An 18,976-nucleotide genomic window follows, 5' to 3' on the forward strand; every position below is an offset into this window, starting at 1 on the left:
CCTGGGAAATGGAAATATTTTACTCTAAGTTACTCCAACAGGGAAAATCCAAGATACAACAGATAAGATATCCCTGGAACCATCCAAACAGATGAGGCAAGAGCTGAAGGAACTCCTGCAGACAAGACAAGGTGGGTGCATTTCCCTCATGCTGTCCCTGGGACTCAGCAGCCGGGGGCTTTGGCTGCACATCTGGACTCGCCGTGCCCGGCACAGCAGGAAGGGATCCATGGCAGCCTCGCTGCCCCGCTGCTGCTTTCACACCCTGCAGGGTTGTTTCCCAGCCTGGCCTGGCTGCACTTCCTCCCCAGCCTCTGCAGGAAGGAATTTGGCATCAGCTGACAGGCAGCCCAAACTGTAACACACCCTGAGATCCCCCACTATATCCAGCCCTACAGATTAGGAAAGGGTGGCTGTTTGGAGGTGGAAGTGCTCACATCATGCCACTGTAACCTGCCCATTTTCCTGCTCCATAAATTTCACAAATATTACCTCAGATACCACCACCCAACTGGGAACAGCCCCATCTGATGCAGCTGTTTCCCTTCCTTTGTCAAGAGATGGACATAGTGCTTCAGTGGAAGGTGGCATTTCTTGAAGGAAGCACTCCATCTTCAGTGCCAGCCTCTGCTGCAGGAAAGAAGGCAATGCCAGACACGGGCACAGGCACAGCAGGTAATTGCTGTGCTGGGCTCAGCCCTGGCCGGGGCTGTGTGGCAGCAGCTCTTCCCCCAGGGCCTGCCCTTGCCCGGCCCGGCAGCAGCCAAAGCTGGAGGTGCCTGGGCTTCCAGGCCTCAGGAGCTCGTTCAGAGCCCTGGGAAACGGGACTGGTGCAGCAACGTCCCTCGCGCTGCAGCTGCTGCGGAGCTGGCCCTGAGTGCCCAGAGGCCCAAGGCACAGGAGCAGCCCCGAGCAGGAGCCCTGCTGCCAGCCCAGGGCCAGAGCCAGCCCTGGCACACAATGGAAACAGTTCTCATCTTGGTTTTCTTCCAGACTGGGATGCTGGGAAGGATTCTCCATTAGCCTGGCGCTATGAAGTTGTGAAACCCTCTGGGCATTCTGCAGGTATGTTCTCACTGTTCCACCAAGGCGTAATGTTTGACTGGTCAGGACCAGGTGACAGAAGCTTCTGTGGCTGTTGTGTTCCAGATGTGTCTGCAGGGACGACTTCACCAACTCCTACCTTGGATGCTGCACAAAAGGCCAGCTCCCATCACAGGAGTGAGTAGTGTGTCCCTGCTGACCCCTCAGGCTGAGCCCTGCTTTTGTGAGATCCATTCCTGGGAAATTGAACTACTTTCTCTTAAGGTCCTACGATAGGAGAGACCAAAGACATGGCAGGCAAGAAATTCCAGGACCCATTAGAAATCATGTGGCAAATGCTGAAGGAACGTCTGCAGAGAAAGCAAGGTGGGTGCATTTCCCTTGTGCTGTCCCTGGGACTCAGCAGCCATGGGCTTTGGCTGCACATCTGGACACGCTGTGCCCGGCACAGCGGGAAGGGATCCATGGCAGCCTCGCTGCCCCGCTGCTGCTTTCACACCCTGCAGGGCTGTTTCCCAGCCTGGCCTGGCTGCAGCTTCTGCCCAGCCTCTGCAGGAAGGAATTTGGCATCAGCTGATAGGCAGCCCTAATTGCACCATACTCCATGCCCACCCTCAGATCCTCTACAATTTCCTGGTGTCCAGGCAGATCAGATGTTGGAGCTGTTTGATGAAGGAAGCAGCCTTGGGTTGTCCCAAAATCCTGGGTGTTTTCTGATCCTTATCCATTCCTTTCACAAGTGATGCCTCCTGAAATTGTCCCCTACCCCATTTCCAGTGAGGAATGTTTCCATCTGATCCAGCTGTCTCTTTTCCATTCTCCAGAAATGAAAGGAGAGCCTGTGCACATGGAAGCACTTCCCAGAGGAAGCAGTGGTTCCGTGCCAGCCTCTGCTGCAGGAAGGGAGGCTGTACAAGGCACAGGCACAGGAGGTAATTGCTGTGCCTTTGCGCCTGAGCCCTGCTGAGGCTTGAGCTGCCCTCTCTGCTGCTTGGCAGTGCGGGCACAGCCTGGACTAGAGCGGCACAGCCCAGGGGAATTATCCCGAGCAGGCTCAGGGCACTCGGGTACTGAGCAGTCCTGCTGGGGTCCCTCCATGGGAGACATGTCCTGAAACCTGGCAGCGACTGCACGGGGTGCCCACGGTGGGGAAAGGACAGAGGGGGAGAGCAAGGCTCCAGTGTGTCCTGAGAGGACCTGGCTGTTTGCCCTTGGGATCTGGGGGAGCTGTCCCCACAGAAGGAGGGCAGGAGGGACAGAGGGAGGGAGGGATAGCTCTGGCAATGCCTCCTGCCGTTTTCCCCAGGGCTTTAGGGAGGATTTCTTTTGTATGTGAAGGAGAGAGCCCCGGGGCCCTGTGGTGCTCCAGCCACCCCTAGCAGGGATGTTGCTGAGGGCAGGGAAAGAGTGTGGAGAGTGACCAGGAGCCAGCCCAGAGCTCCCTAGGCCCCTGTGCACCTTTGGCCATGTCCATTCCCATCTGGCTCCCATGGCCTTAGCCGACCCCCTGGCAGTGCCCAGTTCCCTGTGGCAGAAGGGGATCCTAGAATGCCACTGATATCGTTCTGATATCTGCTCCCTTCTAGACTGGAATCATGACTTTGATTTTTTTGAAGCCTTGCCGGAAAATGGCTTGAAATTCCTGGAGGATGCTGGAGTCTATTCCTCCATGTGGCTTTCTTGACAGAATAATCAGTGTCAATGAGACAAGAGCTCACTCATAAGCCATTTCCCTTAACATTATGGAAGGGCTGAGGGATTCTGAGAATCTTGCCCTGCTCCCTTCTGGAGCCCTGAGGGATCCCACAGGATTGCTGTCAGTGGGAGGAAGGAGCATTTAGCTTTCAATCTTCTTCCCGTGTGCAATGCCAGTGTGTCCTACCATGTGCTCTATGGAGACACAGAGAAGAGCAGAGAGGGAAGGGGCCGGGCCCAGGGCTGTGCCCCGGGGCTGAGCTTTGTGGGCAGCCTGAGGATCTCCTGCAGTGCCACAGGAGCTCTTCTGTCCTGCCTTTCTTTGCAGCTGAACCTGCTGGTGAAGGCCCCACATCCAGGACGGAGGCTCTGGGAGATGCTGAGGGTAGGTCAAGGCCTTTCCCCTGGGAGAGCTGCCAGCTCAGAGCCCAAACTTGGCCACGGAGGCATTGCTGCAGGTGCCAGCACAGAACCATGCATGTGTGTGCCCTCGCCCTGCACGATCCCCTCACCGCTGCTGCGGCTCAGTGGTGCCCGTGCAGATCAGCAGAGATGGCAGAAGCTTCTGTGGCTGTTGAGTTACAGGTGTGTCTGCAGGGAGGACTTCTTCAGCTCCAGGGCTGGATGCTTGGCCCCAACCCAGCTCCCATGGCAAGGGTGAGTAGTGTGTCCCTGCTGACCCCACAGGCTGAGCCCTCCCCTTGTGGGATCCATTCCTGGGAAATGGAACCACTTTCTCTTAAGGTCCTCCAAAAGGAAAGACCCAAGATACTGCAGCCAAAAAGTCTCATGAGGCAGATGAATTCCTGAGACAAACACAGAAGGAAGCACCCGGAGGACAAGGTGGGTGCATTTCCCTCGTGCTTCCCCTGGGACTCAGCAGCCGGGGGCTTTGGCTGCACATCAGGACACGCCGTGCCCGGCACAGCAGGAAGGGATCCATGGCAGCCTCGCTGCCCCGCTGCTACTTTCACGCCCTGCACGGCTGTTTCCCAGCCTGGCCTGGCTGCAATTCCTCCCCAGCCTCTGCAGGATGGAATTTGGCATCAGCTGATAGGGTGCCCCAACTGTACCGTGGGCCTGAGATCCCCTGCCATTTCCCAGTCTCTGAGAAGATCAGGTGGTGCAGCTGTTTGCACAAGGGAGTGCACTGGCCCAGCCCCAATTACCTGGGCTTTTTCCTGATCTTTACCTGTGACTTAGACAAGCATTGCCTCCTGAAGGTGCCACCTCCCCAGTGGGGAATATTTCCATTTGTTCCTGTTGTCCCTTTTTTCCTTTTTCAAGTGATGGACCAAAAGGCTGTTCAGGAGGAGGAACAGCCAGGGAGAAGCAGTGGCTCATTGGCAGCCCTAGCTGCAGGAAGGAAGGCAATGACAGACACGGGCACAGGCACAGCAGGTAATTGCTGTGCCGGGCTCAGCCCTGGCCGGGGCTGTGTGGCAGCAGCTCTTCCCCCAGGGCCTGCCCTTGCCCGGCCCGGCAGCAGCCAAAGCTGGAGGTGCCTCGGCTTCCAGGCCTCTGGAGCTGGTTCAGAGCCCCGGGGAAACGGGACTGGTGCAGCAACGTCCCTGGCGCTGCAGCTGCTGCGGAGCTGGCCCTGAGTGCCCAGAGGCCCAAGGCACAGGAGCAGCCCCGAGCGGGAGCCCTGCCGCCAGCCCAGGGCCAGAGCCAGCCCTGGCTCCCGACTGGGCAGGGGCTGCGCTGGGTCCTGACAGGGCCTGAGCCTGTCCCCTGGGGCTGGGGGAGCTGTCACGGGGCAGGGAGGGCCAGGGGTGGCAGTGGCTGCTCAGGGATGGCTTTGGCCCGTGTCCCTGGCAGCAGCCACTGCCCAAGCAGCTGCGCTGCCCCCGGGCTCTCCTCCCGGCCTGCTGGGCTTTGTTGGCTGGCACAGCCTGTGCCAAGGGCCGGCAAGGTGCCTGCAGGCCCCAGCTCTGGGGGAAACAGAGAACGTCCTGCCCGTATCCACCGTGCTGCCATCTCAGCAGTGCAGCACAGCACGGGCTCACACTCCCCATCTCTCCCACAGATGCAGCCGGCACCACAAGACCTGTTCCCAATGCCCAGGATGGCCTCAGAAGGGGTTTCTGTCAGGGAACAGGCTGCTGGCTACTGTTACTGGCAAGCGTGCTTTGTTTGGGGCTTGCGTTCATGTTGTACTGCTTTGGAATCGGGTATTCCTGGAAGAGAAAACAGTGAGTGTTTTGTTGCTCTCCCCCTCAAACAGCTTCTTTTGAAAGTCTAACGTGGTCAGGCAACATTCCCATTGAGACTGCAGGGGGTTGTGGCAAGTCCATGATTGTCCAAATAACTCAGCTGAGGGTTCGGCTGCTGCCCAGTGCTTCCATTGGCCTCTCAATTGCTGGGCCTTGTCCTGGGGGCCCCGCTGGGGCTGCAGCCAGTGCTGGCTCCCACTGAGGCTGCCTGGCCAAGAGCAGCCCCAGGGGCACGGGGCAGAGGCAGAGGGTGGTGGGGAGGAGAAAGAGCAGGGCCGAGATTGCCCTTGAAAGGCAGAGGCGCTCTGGGGCCCGCTCCTGGCCAGGGACCCTGCCCAGAGCCGTGCCCTGCTGGCCGGGGCCTTGAGGGGCAGCTGTCCAGTGGGGCCCAGCTGTGCCAGCAGCTCCAGCCGTGCTGGGGAGCCTTGCCAGCTCTGGGCCCTGCTGTGCACGAGGGTCCCTGTGTGCCACTGGCAGCTGGGGCCTCCGCCACCTCCTCTCTGCACAGGAGCACCTCGGGACAGGAGTTGGAAGACGGTGGCTGCACCTCACAGCCAGACAGCGTGAGCAGCTCCTCCAGCAGCAGGAACAGCCTGGACAGCCCTCTCAAGTGTTCTGTGAAGAGGACCCCAGAACAACAGTCTACGAGGAAGCCTCTTATTGCCCCATAGATCCCACTGCCACCTGCTCTCCCCATGGGCCTCCCCAAGCTGCCTTCATCCCTTTTTTTTTCTCTGTCTGTCCCATCCCAGCCAACCCGAGTTCCTCTAGAGACCCCAGGACCAACCCAGCACCTTCCAGCCCTTCCTGAGACCAACACATCCCTTCCTCTGCCCCTGAGCCCTCTGGCCTTGCCCTCTAAGAAACACTGAAGGTGACACCCCACCCCACCCTCCCCGCCCTCCCCCCCCCCGCTTGCAGGGTAGGCAATGGCCAATTCCTCTGTTCAAATAAAGAGACGGATCTGTGTTGTGGTTTGAAAGCAAAACCAGTGAGAGACTCCAAGTCAGAAATACAATTTATTAGGAAAAGGGAAAAAAAACCAAAATACATGCAATAATACAAAAGAAAAACCACTGACAGGCTCAGAATACAGCCTGCTGACACCCTGCTAGTTAGGGTGGTGGTAGCAGTCCAGATGAAATGGACTTTTGGAAGTGGTGATCCTGTAGAAACCATCTTTTAGCTCTCATCCTCTGGAAAAGCAGTGGGTAAGGGCAGATGTTCCTCTGGGAATCCAGTGGAAAGACTGCTTGTTGTGTCCCAAAACCCAGATTATATCCAGCTGGGGATGCTTAGCTCCTCCCCCATGGGCAGAGCATCTCACAGTTGGCTGATATCATTCTGCCTCATGCTGTGGGTCCTTGATTAGCCATGAAACAGAAATGGCTCTGGGAGGGAGTTATCTCTGACTCATGTGGCAAGACATTGATGGGCCCATTAACAGGAGATAAGGAAGAAACAATGCCCCTCCTGGTTTCAGCAGCTGTTGAGGATGGGATTAGAATACATCTTTACACTGCAACCTAGGACAAGCGGTCGCCCCAGTGTCCAGGTGGCAGCAGCAGCAAAGCCCACCCAGCACCAGCACTGACTGAGCTCCATGCCCAGGAGGAGCCGTGGATGCCCACGGTGTGGGCAGGCAGAAGCCAGGCAGGGGTTGCTGTTGAAATGGAGGTTTTGGGGGGTTCAATTAAGTTAGCGATATATGGACTAAGCATTTAAATTTTAAATTGTAGAATTATGTGTTGAATTTTAACCTTTTACTTAAGAAACGTCTGCCATGGTACAAAGGGCATAGGAAAATGCAGATATCTGAAGCTTCTTGCTATGAAGGACAATACCAGCGTAATAAATAGGGCAGGAGATCTTTCTCCTTTATAATGCCTTTATTAAAATATTCAGCTCAGGTTGGGGAGAAACGACAGGTCGCCCGCACCCCCGCTGCTCCCAGGAGTGGCACGAAGGAGGAGGATGATGCAGCTGTGTCCGCTGGTATGCAGGCAGAGCTGGGGCTTCCGTCCTCGAGGGAGTAGTGGGAATTCTGCTTTTTTGGTCTAACATTTCAGGTCCTCTTTCTAGCTGACATCCTTTCAGGTTAGGGTGAGGAGTAAAAAGGATCTTAGCAGATACTGGATTAAGTTCCTCACATTTAGACATTACTTAGGTTTCTTAATTCCATGTTGACTTGTTTTTTTAGGGTTTCTTTTCCTGTAAAATTGCAAACTTTGGTGAAATGCATTCTCATCTGCATACTAGCTCTGACGTCACCCCCTCTACCCTGCTACCTGCAGGCTCTGGTGAAGCAGCAGGGGGACAATTACGCTTGATTTCTAACCATTAACAGGTAATTGAAGAAAAACTATTAATAAGAGGTGATTGCAACATGAAGCTATCAACAAGAAATAGTCAACACTTCAACTCTCAACAACTGGCCCAACCTGTTTAACTTTGCAGCCTTAAAAAAAAAATGGATAATTTGTGGGGGTGAACACACCAGGTGTGGAGACACGAGGCTTGACTCCATTTCAGAAGGTTGATTTATTATATATTCTATTAAAATACTACATTAAAACTACACTAAAAGAACAGAGAGGAAAAAATGACCAGAAGGCTACAAAGAAGAAGAATAGAATGGAATGCATAACAAAAATCTTGTGACTGCTCACAGGCTCAACACAGTTGGCTGTGATTGGTCATCAAGTGAAAACAATGCACATGGACCAATGGAAGATGCACCTGTTGCATTCCACAGCAGCAGCAGATAATTATTGTTTACATTTCTTTCCTGAGGCCCTCAGCTCCTCAGAAGGGGAAAAATCCTAGGAAAGGATTTTTAATAAAATATCATAGCTACAGATGACTTTTTTACTCATAACACCAGGAGAAGACCAGGGAATGCAAGAAGCCTAGACTAAGGAGCTCCTCTGTCTCCAAGCTGATCCAAACCAACAGACGTACTCAGATAAGCACCAAAGGACCACAGTGCACGCACACAGGAGAAAAGTTCAAAAGTTCAGTCATGAGCAAGACCACAGCCTTCGGCCTCAGAGACCACCAAAGACCCCAGTGTGACCACCACAGGAAACAACGTGTGCCCAGAAGGGCGTGGATCTCATCGCCATGTGAGGGGAGGACAGGCGGGGCCAGGGGTTGAATGTGCATGAAGAGATTGTGTAATGCATTGCATATGGAACAGGTTTGTGAACAAAGATGTGGCTCGGACCAGGGCTCGGGGCACAAGTTTTCACAAGAGCCATCTCGCCTGTGCCAGGCCCTGACATGCATCCCCACTTTATAACTACATCAGGTTGTGGAGTGTCACTATAGGACATGAAATAAAACAACACAGACACGCATCTCTCCAAGGTAAAAAAGAGGGCAGTTGAATTTCTGACTCCAACATTTACAGATTTCCAAAAGTGACAGTGGATTGGAGGGTGAAAGTGCCACCTCTCCAATGACACTGGACAAACCAACAGTCCATCAAATTTCTCCTCCTGCAGAAAAGAATGCATAACAATAAGTTATTTACCTAAAGTGCGTGAGAAAGTTTGTTACAAGAATGTAAACATCAGAAGGCTTAGAAGAAGAACTTGTCCTAGGGTGAGGTGATGATGCTTGCATCCCCAGTCGTGTGTTCTGTTAATGCTGGATATCACATACTGTGCCTTCACGACTGGCTCTGAAGAGCAAGGTTTGTTTTGGTTTGTTATCAGCCTGCTCCCCCACGGCTGGCAGGACAGACAGACGGCGCAGTACATAGTGCAGCTTTTGCTTTTTGCTTTGCTTTCTGTTGCTTGCTTTGCTCTTGCTTCTGCTCTGCTCCTGTTTTGCTTTTGCTTTTTGGCTTCTGCTTGTTAGTCAGTTTAGCTAAGCAATCCAGATTTTTCCCTGGACTGTTTTTCCTTTCCCTTTTTGGAACCACTCACACCTGCTCCAGACTGGGACCTGGGAAACACCGAGAGTTTGCATCCTGTGGCTGCAGCAGCTATCCCCAGCGCCGGAGGGAGCGACAACAGAGCCACCACTGCCAGGAAAGACTTTCTGAATTTGTCATCCTTTTCAGATCGGTGAAAGCATTGTCATCTGGTATTGTTCATTTTGTGTGCTGGGGGTGTTTTGCCTGTCAAATAAACAGGTTCTTTCCACTTCTCTCCAAGGAATCCTTCCCGAACCGCTGGGGGGAAGGGGCCATGTGGGTTTCCTTTCTGGGGGGCCCCTTTGGAGGTTTTCTCCCAGATTGACCCTAATCCAGGACAGAACATTAAAAACCAGGGCAACAGTGGAGTCTATTTATTCTGCAGATGGCTTCACTGTGACCAGCGGTGGGGCCCCGAGGGGATGGGGCAGCCCATGCTGAGCGTCCCTGGGCTGAGGGACATTTCCTTCCGTGGGATCATCTGGGCCCAGACCTCCTCCAGTGCCATGCCCAGGAAAAGAGGGAAGCTATCAAGAGTATCTCCAGGGACACAGCCTGACCAGCAATGTCAGCAGGCAAAACAAAGCTCCTCCCTAATTAACACACACTTGATAGGACCTAATTGTTGGGCTGTCACCAATCCAGGGTGCTGCACAGGGTCTGCTGCTCTCAGCGAGGGCCAGAAGGAAGGGAAGGGAAGGGAAGGGAAGGGAAGGGAAGGGAAGGGAAGGGAAGGGAAGGGAAGGGAAGGGAAGGGAAGGGAAGGGAAGGGAAGGGAAGGGAAGGGAAGGGAAGGGAAGGGAAGGGAAGGGAAGGGAAGGGAAGGGAAGGGAAGGGAAGGGAAGGGAAGGGAAGGGAAGGGAAGGGAAGGGAAGGGAAGGGCTGTGTGGCCTCCGGGTCCGACATGGCTGGTGAGCAGCCCCAGAGACACAACAACCCAGGTGCAACCAGGCTTGATTTCCAGGTCGAAACACACGGCATAGCTGGCCTGGACTTCCCTGTAGGGCACGTGGGGGCTTTGGAGTCCCCCTAAGCTGCACGAGGGGCTGGGGTCCCTTGTGACACACCCAGGGATATTTTAGGTTTCCTCTGAGGCATGGAGGGCACTGGGGTCCACTTCAAGTCATGCAAGGGATTTGGAATCCTGTGTGAGGCATGCAGAGGGTTTGGGATCTCTCCCAAGGTGTGCAGGGTGCTGGGATCTCTCCTGAGGCACATGTCACGGTTCTGGGGTCTCATTTCACATGTAGAAAGGGCTGTGGACTCTCGTAAGCGTGCAGGTGCTTTGTGTCCCTCCTGCTGCACGCAGTGGGGCTGGAGTGTCTGCTGAGGCACGCAGGGGACGGGGACCTCCGGCAGTCCCTCCCGGGCCCGTGCGGCTCGGGGCTGCCGCGGCCCAGGGCCAGCCGCCGTGCCGGGATGGCGGTGGCGAAGCGCCGAGGCGGAGCTGCCCCGCCGGGTCACGCTGCACCGACACGGCACGGGCGGTGCTGAGCGCCGGGCAGGCGGCACCACCAGCCCAGGGGCCACAGCCCCGGCCCTGCCTCTTTTGGGGCCGGGCACAGACAGCCCCGCGGGACGGGCACCGCTCAGCGCCCGAGGGGACGGAACAGATGCCAGAGGAGCCCCAGGAGCCCTGGACAGGGCCCTGGCGTTGCCCGCCCGGCTCCCCCGGGCCTGTGGCCATCCCGGGCAGCAGGGGCTCGCTCTGGGCCGTGCTCTCCCCGGCCAGCGGGGCTCCGGGCCAGCACCCGGCTCCTGCCACTGCCCTGAGAATGCTGAGGGGCTTTTGGGGCAGAACTGAACTTGACAGGGACAGAATTCATAGGAGACTTGTTTTGGCCTTTTACAAGGTTAACTGAGAAACAACTTAAAATCCCAGGCTAAATCGTCTGCTTTAACGCGTGGGAATTCCTTCAAGACCCTTCCTAACTCCCGTGGTGCCGGGCCGGGCCGCGTCCCAGCGAGCACCAACACCCAGCAGCTCGATGGATGCAGCACGGCTGGGACCAGGGAAGCGAGTCAGTATCCCTACAGCTGCCCGCTCTGCCTGCACGGCTGTCACACAACAGCAATGTTCCAGAAGGAACAGGCATTTTTACATCCTCACGACCGTGTGATCTTTGGTCCTGGTGGTGGATCAGAGAGAAAAGCCAAATGTGACAGACTAAACTTGACTGTAGGAGACCCTCAGCAGAGGGTCTGGGGACCTGTGGTGCCAGCCAGTGGCCCGGCACTCGGACACAGCAGGAAGACCTCAGACTATCACACTTCACCTGGGAAGGTAGAAAAGCTCAGGGGTTCTTTGTTCAAGGTCCCCCAGAGGCACCAGCTGAAGCCGCCACAGTTCCACCTTGATAAAATTGTTTAAAAAGATCCTGAGGTCTGACACTCTGCTGTGGAGGACATTCCACATGTTATATTTGCCCAATTATCCAATCAAAAAAATTAAATGTATCACCACTTTTAATTATGTAACTTAATATATATACACCATTGAATACACTCGAAACACTGACTATATATTTTGGTTTAAATTGCGAATAATTTGGTCCTGATAATAGCGTATGAGCAAAAACAACCATGCGGGGTATGCGTGAGGTACGGAATGCAGGGCTTTTGGACCCCTGTCACCTCACGTACTAGCGTGTCAAGCCAAAATTCCCCTTTTTATGCTGTATGTCATTACCATCTCCTCCCATTTTCGATTCGTCACACTTGTATCACTGCCCTCATCATCACCTTTACCACGCATGCTCCACACTTCTTTAAGTAAGTTGTACCACTCTTTGGGGATCTTCTTTGAGGAAGACCTCTCCTCTTCCTCCATGTCCTGTAGTTCACCTTTTGGATTACACACGCGCACCAAGATGCTACAGTATAAGCCAATATTGTGTTCTAACATTAAAGCAGTGGATCTCGTATAATCAACATTTGCCTGCTGTCCAACCAAATTCTCCTCTCTTCCAACTAAATTTAGTCATAGTTATCTCTTGCTTCCTCCTGTTCTGAACATCTGCAGGAGAACGGTGGGGAGAGGGGGGAACCCCTCCTCTCCCTTTCTTGCTTGATATTACACCTTTAACTGTTTTATTGTTTCCAAATATTAATTACTTTATCAATATTGATTACTGTTTCAATTTTGTCAGCATGAATCATACCTATTTACCACACACAGTTCTCATCTTTTGGGCATTTAGGAGCTTTTCATTTTGCTTTGCACCCAAGAAAAATATACCCCCAATTGTGCACAAATAACTCCTTTAGCATGTCCTCATTTTCAGCTGGTTTTTCCATTGTTCTCTGCTATCTTGTCCTCATCTTTCCACAATTCCTGTGTCTATTCAAGTCCAGCCTGGGACAGTGCACACATTTGCTTTAGTTCTGTAGTGATTTATGCCCGGGGATCCTGCCAACCACACCCATTTCAATGTTGCAACAACCTAACTCTGGGCTGCAGTATGTGAATCACACTCTGCTGTGTGAGCTGGCAGAGCACCAGAGCAGGCACTGAAGAAGGGGTATTCGGTACATTAGTGAAGTGAGTGCTGGAACCTGGGCTAGCTCTTAGAACTCCGGCACTACGGCAGGAGTCGGGAACTGCCTCGCTATGGGGATTTACCAGAGGCAGAACCTTTAGTGCCACTTGCTCTCCAGTGCCAGACACAAGCCACAACAGGGACGAGGCACAGGAGAAAGGAGGAGGCGTCCCGTCTTCAGGTTCCGCAAGGAACAGCTTAGTCCAGGTGAAGAGAACAGGATGAGAAGCCCCTAGCTGTACTGCCCAAGGGGTTTTGTACACATACAAGTCATGGGGTGGATGCAAACAATGAACCAATAGGGAATCCTCAGGAGAGGAGTGAGGGGATTACATCAAGTGTCTGGGGCCAGTTGGGGTAGGAGGGTGGAGAGGATGGGTCACAAGGGCCAATGGGGCTTCCAGGAGTAGGGGAATTCCAAAGGGGAGTTGCAATCAGGGATTAGCCCAAAGGTTTGGGAACCAAGGGGCTGGGTTGCCTTGACAGGCAGGGAAAGAGCTGGAACAAGGGGTGGGGAAGGGCACGAGGGACAGTTTGGAGCGAGGGAAAAACCCACAGGTAAACCAACTCAGGAAAAACATGGGGGCACAACAGAGCCCTTAAACAAGATTGAAATGGAATCAATAAAATAAATTTGAACTGCAACAATCAAGAGCACCTTGAGGGATGCAGCCTGACCAGCAATGTTAGCAGGCAAAACAAAGTTTTTGCTGAGCAATGGCCCTTTGATGAAGCAAAACATTTACAATCAGGGCAGTCCATTCATGCGGAAGGGCGCACACTCTGGGGGTACAGCTGAGGCCATGAGGTCACAGCAGGGCTCTGGGGTCACAGCAGGTTGAGCTCTCAGCAGGCCCTGAGGTCACAGAGGTGCCAGAGGTGCCAGAGACCCGTGGTTGCACAGCAGCACAAGGAGCCAGCAGTCAGTCCCTGAGCACAACTGTTGCGGCAGCAGCGGCGGTGGCAGCAGCGGTGCTGACGTTGGGACAGCGGTGTCGGGACAGCGGTGGCAGCAAGAGCTGCGGGACTGGCGGAGGACAAGGCACCATGGCCCTTGCTCTGCGCCTCCTACTCCTGCTGCTCCTGGCCGTAGCCCTGCCTGCCAGGGCTGCCCAGGCTGCTCCGCTGCAAGCGCGGCGAGCAGGTGAGCCGGCAGCCTGGCTGCCCTTTCCCGGCACAGCGCTCCCTGCTCCCTGGGAAGCGCTGGGAATGGTTTTGCCCAGGGCTTTAGGGAGGGTTTCCTCTGTGGGAGGGAGAGAGACCCCACGGGCCCTGGGCTACTCCAGCCACCCCTCCAGAGATGTTGCAAAGGGCCTGCAAAGAGGTTGGAGAGTGACCAGGAGCCAGCCCAGAGCTCCCCAGGCCCCTGTGCAGCTTTGGCCATGTCCATTCCCATCTGGCTCCCACAGCCTTACCCAAGACCCCTGCAGTGCCCAGTTCCCTGTGGCAGAAGGGGATCCCAGCACACCATGGAAATGTTTCTGATCTCTGCTCCCTTCTAGACTGGAATTGTGACATGGGTTCTCAGGAAGTCCTGATGAATGATGGTTTGAAGTTCCTAGAGGATGCTGGAGGCAAGTTTTCATTCAGCCTTTCCTGAGTGAATAATCAGGATCAATGCAACAAAAGATCACTTATAAACCATTAATGTTATCATAATCTTAAGGTTGAAAGAATCTGGAAACCTTGCCCTGCTCCCTTCTGGAGGCCTGAGGGCTCCCACAGGATCACTGTCAGTGGGAGGAAGGAGCATTTAGCTTTCAATCTTCCTCCCGTGTGCAATGCCAGTGTGTCCTTCCGTGTGCTCTGTGCAGCCACAGAGAAGAGCAGAAAGAGAAGGGGCTGGGCCGGGGCCAGGGCTGTGCCCCAGGGCTGAGCCTTGTGGGCAGCCTGAGGATCTCCTGCAGTGCCACAGGAGCTCTTCTGTCCTGCCTTTCTTTGCAGCTGAACCTGCCGGTGAAGGTCCCACATCCAGGACTGAGGCTCTGGGAGATGCTGAGGGTAGGTCAAGGCCTTTCCCCTGGGAGAGCTGCCAGCTCAGAGCCCAAACTTGGCCACGGAGGCAGCGCTGCAGGTGCCAGCACAGAACCATGCACGTGTGTGCCCTCGCCCTGCACGATCCCCTCACCGCTGCTGCAGCTCAGTGGTGCCCGTGCAGATCAGCAGAGATGGCAGAAGCTTCTGTGGCTGTTGAGTTACAGGTGTGTCTGCAGGGAGGACTTCTCCAGCTCCAGCGCTGGATGCTCAGCCCCAACCCAGCTCCCATGGCAGGGGTGAGTAGTGTGTCCCTGCTGACCACACAAGTTGAGCTCTGCTTTTGTGGGATCCATTCCTGGGAAATGGAAATATTTTTCTCTAAGGTTCTCCGACAGGGAAGATCCAAGACAGAACAGACCAGATATCCCTGGAACCCCCCAAACAGACGAAGCAAGAGCTGAAGGAAATGTGGCAGGGAGGACAAGGTGGGTGCATTTTCCTCATGCTTCCCCTGGGACTCAGCAGCCGGGGGCTTTGGCTACACATCTGGATGAGACTGTCCCGGCACAGCGGGAAGGGATCCATGGCCCATTCCCAATGAGGAATGTTTCCATCTGATCCAGCTGTGCCTTTTCCTTTTTCCAGAAATGAAAGGAGAGCCTGTGCACATGGAAGCATTACCCAGAGGAAGCAGTGGTTCCATGCCAGCCTCTGCTGCAGGAAGGGAGGCCATGACAGACCCAGGCCCAGGAGGTAATCGCTGTGCCTCTGGGATTGAGCCCTGCTGAGGCTTGAGCTGCCCTCTCTGCTGCTTGGCAGTGCGGGCACAGCCTGGACTAGAGCGGCACAGCCCAGGGGAATTATCCCCAACAGGCTCAGGGCACTCGGGTACTGAGCAGTCCTGCTGGGGTCCCTCCTTGGGAGACATGTCCTGAAACCTGGCAGCGACTGCACGGGGTGCCCACGGTGGGGAAAGGACAGAGGGGGAGAGCAAGGCTCCAGTGTGTCCTGAGAGGACCTGGCTGTTTGCCCTTGGGATCTGGGAGCTGTCCCAGCAGAAGGAGGGCGGGAGGGAGGGAGGGAGGGAGGGAGGGAGGGAGGGAGGGAGGGAGGGAGGGAGGGAGGGAGGGAGGGAGGGAGGGAGGGAGGGAGGGAGGGAGGGAGGCATAGCTGTGGCACTGCCTGCTGCAGTTTTCCCCAGGGCTTCAGGGAGGATTTCTTCTGTGTATGAGGGAGAGAGTCCCAGGGCCCTGCATTTCTCCAGCCACCCCTCCCAGGGATGTTGCTGAGGGCAGGGAAAGAGTGTGGAGAGTGATCTGGAGGCAGCCCAGAGCTCCCCAGGCCCCTGTGCACCTTTGGCCATGTCTCTGTTCACATCTGGCTCCCACAGCTTTACCCTTGCAGTGCCCAGTTCCCTGTGGCAGAAGGGGATCCCAGCACACCCTGGAAAGTGTTCTCATCTGTGCTCCATTCTAGATGAGGTTGCCGGGAAGGCTTCTCCATTAGCTTGGATGAATAAAGTTTCCAAGCCCTTGGAGCCTCCTGCAGGTATGTTCTCAGTGTGCCACCAAGGAAGAATTGTAGACAACTGGGCATGAACCAGGTGACAGAAGCTTCTGTGGCTGTTGTGTTACAGATGTGTCTACAGGGAGGACTTCTCCAGCTCCTACCTTGGAAGCTGCACAAAAGCCCAGCTCCCATCAGAGTGGTGAGTAGTGTGTCCTGCTGACCGCACATGCTGATCCCTGGTTTTGTAGGATCCATTCCTGGGAAATGGAAATATTTTACTCTAAGTTACTCCAACAGGGAAAATCCAAGATACAACAGATAAGATATCCCTGGAACCATCCAAACAGATGAGGCAAGAGCTGAAGGAACTCCTGCAGACAAGACAAGGTGGGTGCATTTCCCTCATGCTGTCCCTGGGACTCAGCAGCCGGGGGCTTTGGCTGCACATCTGGACTCGCCGTGCCCGGCACAGCGGGAAGGGATCCATGGCAGCCTCGCTGCCCCGCTGCTGCTTTCACACCCTGCAGGGTTGTTTCCCAGCCTGGCCTGGCTGCACTTCCTCCCCAGCCTCTGCAGGAAGGCATTTGGCATCAGCTGACAGGCAGCCCAAACTGTAACACACCCTGAGATCCCCCACTATATCCAGCCCTACAGATTAGGAAAGGGTGGCTGTTTGGAGGTGGAAGTGCTCACATCATGCCACTGTAACCTGCCCATTTTCCTGCTCCATAAATTTCACAAATATTACCTCAGATACCACCACCCAACTGGGAACAGCCCCATCTGATGCAGCTGTTTCCCTTCCTTTGTCAAGAGATGGACATAGTGCTTCAGTGGAAGGTGGCATTTCTTGAAGGAAGCACTCCATCTTCAGTGCCAGCCTCTGCTGCAGGAAAGAAGGCAATGCCAGACACGGGCACAGGCACAGCAGGTAATTGCTGTGCTGGGCTCAGCCCTGGCCGGGGCTGTGTGGCAGCAGCTCTTCCCCCAGGGCCTGCCCTTGCCCGGCCCGGCAGCAGCCAAAGCTGGAGGTGCCTGGGCTTCCAGGCCTCAGGAGCTCGTTCAGAGCCCTGGGAAACGGGACTGGTGCAGCAACGTCCCTCGCGCTGCAGCTGCTGCGGAGCTGGCCCTGAGTGCCCAGAGGCCCAAGGCACAGGAGCAGCCCCGAGCAGGAGCCCTGCTGCCAGCCCAGGGCCAGAGCCAGCCCTGGCACACAATGGAAACAGTTCTCATCTTGGTTTTCTTCCAGACTGGGATGCTGGGAAGGATTCTCCGTTAGCCTGGCGCTATGAAGTTGTGAAACCCTCTGGGCATTCTGCAGGTATGTTCTCACTGTTCCACCAAGGCGTAATGTTTGACTGACTGGTCAGGACCAGGTGACAGAAGCTTCTGTGGCTGTTGTGTTCCAGATGTGTCTGCAGGGACGACTTCACCAACTCCTACCTTGGATGCTGCACAAAAGGCCAGCTCCCATCACAGGAGTGAGTAGTGTGTCCCTGCTGACCCCTCAGGCTGAGCCCTGCTTTTGTGAGATCCATTCCTGGGAAATTGAACTACTTTCTCTTAAGGTCCTACGATAGGAGAGACCAAAGACATGGCAGGCAAGAAATTCCAGGACCCATTAGAAATCATGTGGCAAATGCTGAAGGAACGTCTGCAGAGAAAGCAAGGTGGGTGCATTTCCCTTGTGCTGTCCCTGGGACTCAGCAGCCGGGGGCTTTGGCTGCACATCTGGACACGCTGTGCCCGGCACAGCGGGAAGGGATCCATGGCAGCCTCGCTGCCCCGCTGCTGCTTTCACACCCTGCAGGGCTGTTTCCCAGCCTGGCCTGGCTGCAGCTTCTGCCCAGCCTCTGCAGGAAGGAATTTGGCATCAGCTGATAGGCAGCCCTAATTGCACCATACTCCATGCCCACCCTCAGATCCTCTACAATTTCCTGGTGTCCAGGCAGATCAGATGTTGGAGCTGTTTGATGAAGGAAGCAGCCTTGGGTTGTCCCAAAATCCTGGGTGTTTTCTGATCCTTATCCATTCCTTTCACAAGTGATGCCTCCTGAAATTGTCCCCTACCCCATTTCCAGTGAGGAATGTTTCCATCTGATCCAGCTGTCTCTTTTCCATTCTCCAGAAATGAAAGGAGAGCCTGTGCACATGGAAGCACTTCCCAGAGGAAGCAGTGGTTCCGTGCCAGCCTCTGCTGCAGGAAGGGAGGCTGTACAAGGCACAGGCATAGGAGGTAATTGCTGTGCCTTTGCGCCTGAGCCCTGCTGAGGCTTGAGCTGCCCTCTCTGCTGCTTGGCAGTGCGGGCACAGCCTGGACTAGAGCGGCACAGCCCAGGGGAATTATCCCGAGCAGGCTCAGGGCACTCGGGTACTGAGCAGTCCTGCTGGGGTCCCTCCATGGGAGACATGTCCTGAAACCTGGCAGCGACTGCACGGGGTGCCCACGGTGGGGAAAGGACAGAGGGGGAGAGCAAGGCTCCAGTGTGTCCTGAGAGGGCCTGGCTGTTTGCCCTTGGGATCTGGGGGAGCTGTCCCCACAGAAGGAGGGCAGGAGGGACAGAGGGAGGGAGGGATAGCTCTGGCAATGCCTCCTGCCGTTTTCCCCAGGGCTTTAGGGAGGATTTCTTTTGTATGTGAAGGAGAGAGCCCCGGGGCCGTGTGGTGCTCCAGCCACCCCTAGCAGGGATGTTGCTGAGGGCAGGGAAAGAGTGTGGAGAGTGACCAGGAGCCAGCCCAGAGCTCCCTAGGCCCCTGTGCACCTTTGGCCATGTCCATTCCCATCTGGCTCCCATGGCCTTAGCCGACCCCCTGGCAGTGCCCAGTTCCCTGTGGCAGAAGGGGATCCTAGAATGCCACTGATATCGTTCTGATATCTGCTCCCTTCTAGACTGGAATCATGACTTTGATTTTTTTGAAGCCTTGCCGGAAAATGGCTTGAAATTCCTGGAGGATGCTGGAGTCTATTCCTCCATGTGGCTTTCTTGACAGAATAATCAGTGTCAATGAGACAAGAGCTCACTCATAAGCCATTTCCCTTAACATTATGGAAGGGCTGAGGGATTCTGAGAATC

General features: G+C 55.1%; 2 long non-coding RNA genes across 2 annotated transcripts; both read left to right on the plus strand.

Moving 5' to 3' along the window:
* The first annotated feature begins 3,323 nt into the window (after nucleotides 1-3,323).
* Nucleotides 3,324-5,856, plus strand: LOC135292774 (uncharacterized). Its single transcript, XR_010354934.1, has 5 exons — nucleotides 3,324-3,396; nucleotides 3,484-3,582; nucleotides 4,027-4,140; nucleotides 4,769-4,934; nucleotides 5,464-5,856. It is a non-coding gene; the product is annotated as an uncharacterized LOC135292774 (long non-coding RNA).
* An 8,730-nt stretch (nucleotides 5,857-14,586) lies between these two features.
* LOC135292779 (uncharacterized) lies at nucleotides 14,587-15,146 on the plus strand. The gene is made up of 3 exons (XR_010354942.1): nucleotides 14,587-14,689; nucleotides 14,777-14,878; nucleotides 15,039-15,146. It is a non-coding gene; the product is annotated as an uncharacterized LOC135292779 (long non-coding RNA).
* Nucleotides 15,147-18,976: the final 3,830 nt, after the last annotated feature.

This window comes from Passer domesticus, unplaced genomic scaffold (assembly GCF_036417665.1).
Source record: "Passer domesticus isolate bPasDom1 unplaced genomic scaffold, bPasDom1.hap1 HAP1_SCAFFOLD_44, whole genome shotgun sequence".
Classification (NCBI taxonomy): domain Eukaryota; kingdom Metazoa; phylum Chordata; class Aves; order Passeriformes; family Passeridae; genus Passer; species Passer domesticus.